General features: G+C 37.8%; 1 protein-coding gene across 1 annotated transcript in view; it reads left to right on the top strand.

Moving 5' to 3' along the window:
* The window catches only part of cacna2d3a (calcium channel, voltage-dependent, alpha 2/delta subunit 3a), a 226562-nt gene that overhangs the window by 201167 nt on the left and 22230 nt on the right, over nt 1-3165 (top strand). The gene's annotated exons all lie outside the window — the stretch shown is intronic.

The following is a 3165-nucleotide window of genomic DNA, read 5'->3' as shown; positions in this document are numbered from 1 at the left end:
CAGGGTGTTCAAGAGATCAGGCAGGAAGACGAAGATGACGAATAAACGGATATTTAACCAATAGACAACAGGAGATCCAGACAGGGTAAACATCACACAGGGTAACATTCACATTGACATTGACAATAACCGACACACGAGACTACAAGAGACAGGAACTAATATAGGGCAGATAACGAGGGGCAGACAGGTGAGCACAATAAGGTGATTAACTGATAATGAGGACAGGAACAACCAAATAAGGACACAGGGAGAAACCACAATCCACAGTCCACAGGGGTGTGACAATCATATATGAATTGAACGCTAAATATTATTGTAATTTGCGTTTAATTTAATCTGTCATTATTTAATTCCAATAAGTTAATTAGTAAACATGTACAAGCACATTGTCTCATGTTTGTAGCTTTTTGAAATATATTAACTAATGGTCTGTTAAGCATACTGTAATGTTAGTTCAAGTTTTATTAATGAAAGTCATTATAAAATGTTACCACAGATTTAAAAACTGTATACGATTCAAAACCATGAATCCTGCAATCCTTCTTTTATGTTTCGTGACACTTTTGAAGTGTGTGACCCGAAAATCATGTTCAGTTTTATCCTAAAATATAAATATAAATGTAGCAATGTATTATTATGTTAGTTATTGTACATGTATTATGTATCACAGCAGTTCTCAAATGTGATGTCTGGAGAGTGACTCTAAAGACATAATGTTTTATAATGTTTGAAAATAACTACATTAAACAATACCACCTACACCAAACCCTGCCCTAAACCTAACCGATAGTGTTAACAAAAACAAATGTCAGATAAAAATGCACTTGCTGAAGCACCCTTGAAATTTTAGCTTGCCTCTACAAATCTTTGAGCCCTTTAATCGAGACTCATGCTTCACAGAACCGTACCCGAGCACTCCGCATCGCATGTTCAATGCTGTATTGGGTCAGCAAGTTTACTACGTCAGAAAACCATACATATGCAATTGGTTATGTGATGCAAACATGAAAATGTAATAGTTTAGTAAGTGTGCTTTGAGGTCATGAGATAAAGTACTGTGCAAGAAACTGCACAGAAATAAGTCTTTATTAACTGATAGTCAGTGTTCATATCAACTGGAAACTCCAGTAAATTGTATGTACAGATACATTTTAGACTCAAAAATAAAGGTAGAGCACATATTTCCACTGTGTCTATGTTAGGAACTTTGTGATTTGGGGCTGCATTCTGCAGGGTAAACATTCAGAATTAGTGAATGTTATGTTTTAAGCTCAGGAAAAATATTTATTCATATAAGATCTATGAAAGCAGCTTCTTTGTATTTTAATATCATTTGGATTGCTCATGAGAAAGGAGAGAGAGAGATGATGATGATGAATACTCTCCCATATGTACACATGGATGTGAAATGAGTCTTCTGCATACATCACTGGTTGAAGTACAGAAAGAGCTGCAAGCAATGACTATAATTATCTTTGGTTTACAATTAAATGTGATGGAAGAGAAGGCCAGCTCAGGGCCTTACACACACAAACACACACAACTCACTCTCATTACTGTAATGAAAAAAAAAGCTTGTAAGAATACATGTGGTGTACTATACACCGCGTGCATAATTATTTGGTACGTTGATATTCTGATGATATTTTTTTCCAAGCACATTTTACCAATTCCAAACCACATCAATCTTAATAACTACTATTGATTTTGTATTTAATCATTTATAAGTGATATATAATTGTCCATGAAGGCTGGAAGTGAAAGACTCCTTATATTCAGGTGTGCAGAATTATTAGGCATGTTCACTTTTACTGATAAAATGAGCCAAAAAAGAGGTTTAACTCGGACTGAAAAGTCACAAATTATTAATCCCCATGAGAAATATTCAAAACTAATGCAATACAGAAATTGCAAAGTTAAGACATGACCATTGGACAGCAAAATGCTCACTGGGTCAGCGGGGTCAGAAAAAAACAGGTGCAGAAGAAAAGATACATGTTAAATGCAAAAGATTTAAGAATTAATGTGAAGAAGGTGTAAAACCATCAGGAAACATTTAGCCTCCTGCGCCAGCATTTCCCAGAACTGCAACCTTCCTGGAGTCTCTAGAATTACAAGGTGTCAGGTTCTCAGAGACTTTGCTTGGGTAAAAAATCCTAAAAAATGTCCCTCACTTAATAAGAATAACATGCTGAAGTAGGGCTGTGCAAAAAATCAAATGCGATTTTCATGCGCATCTGCCGCTCCATCTGAACGCACGTGCTGGAGATTTACTACTAATCACAGGAGTGGCTTTACTGACGAGATGCGGTTGAAAATCGCATTCGATTTTTTGCACAGCCCTATGCTGAAGTATTGTGAAATACATTAAGACTATTTTTATAGGCTTTATAGACAGATAAGTTTTGAGTGACACTTGAAGGACCAGCACCACATCCTCTTGTTCCACTGTTTGAAGAATTTATCTTCCAGAATCTGGCAGTAAGTTTTAGAAGCTAATTTTTAGTCAATCTCTGCAAGACAGACTTTTCAGAATAGGAGATGGACTAAAAATGAGCTCCTAAAACTAACTGCAACATGGAGCTAAGGAGAAAATTTTCGACGTAACCTACGCTCACTCTCACCCTCCCGGCTATCTGCTATGGTTTCATCTTCGCTTCCTCCCCCTGAACAGTTAGCATCTGTTGATGCTAACAGTGCTACTTTCTGCTCCACTCTTACATCTTGTTTAGACACTGTCTGCCCCTTGTCTTCCAGGCCAGCTTGTACCACCCCTTCTGCCCCTTGGCTGTCTGATGTTCTCACATTTCTCCTGCCGTTGTACCTGCACTCACTCACATCGTTAACACATCCCTTCACACTGGTGTTTTTCCCTCAGCATTTAGACAGGCTCGTATAACCCCACTACTTAAGAAACCCACCCTTAACCCATCTCTTTTAGAGAACTACATACCGGTTTCCCTTCTTCCTTTCATTGCAAAAACACTTGAATGAACTGTGTTCAAGTCTCTGCCTTTCTCACACAGAACAACCTCCTCGACAGCAACCAGTCTGGTTTCAGTAGTTGACATTCAACTGAGACTGCCTTGCTCTCAGTTGTTGAAGACCTAAGACTGGCAAGAGCGGATTCCAAATCTTCAATACTTATCTTGCTGGATCTGT

The sequence above is a fragment of the Sinocyclocheilus rhinocerous genome, unplaced genomic scaffold (assembly GCF_001515625.1).
Source record: "Sinocyclocheilus rhinocerous isolate Xijiao unplaced genomic scaffold, SAMN03320098_v1.1 scaffold1023, whole genome shotgun sequence".
NCBI classification, from domain to species: domain Eukaryota; kingdom Metazoa; phylum Chordata; class Actinopteri; order Cypriniformes; family Cyprinidae; genus Sinocyclocheilus; species Sinocyclocheilus rhinocerous.
This window is presented reverse-complemented; position numbering and strand designations above follow the sequence as displayed.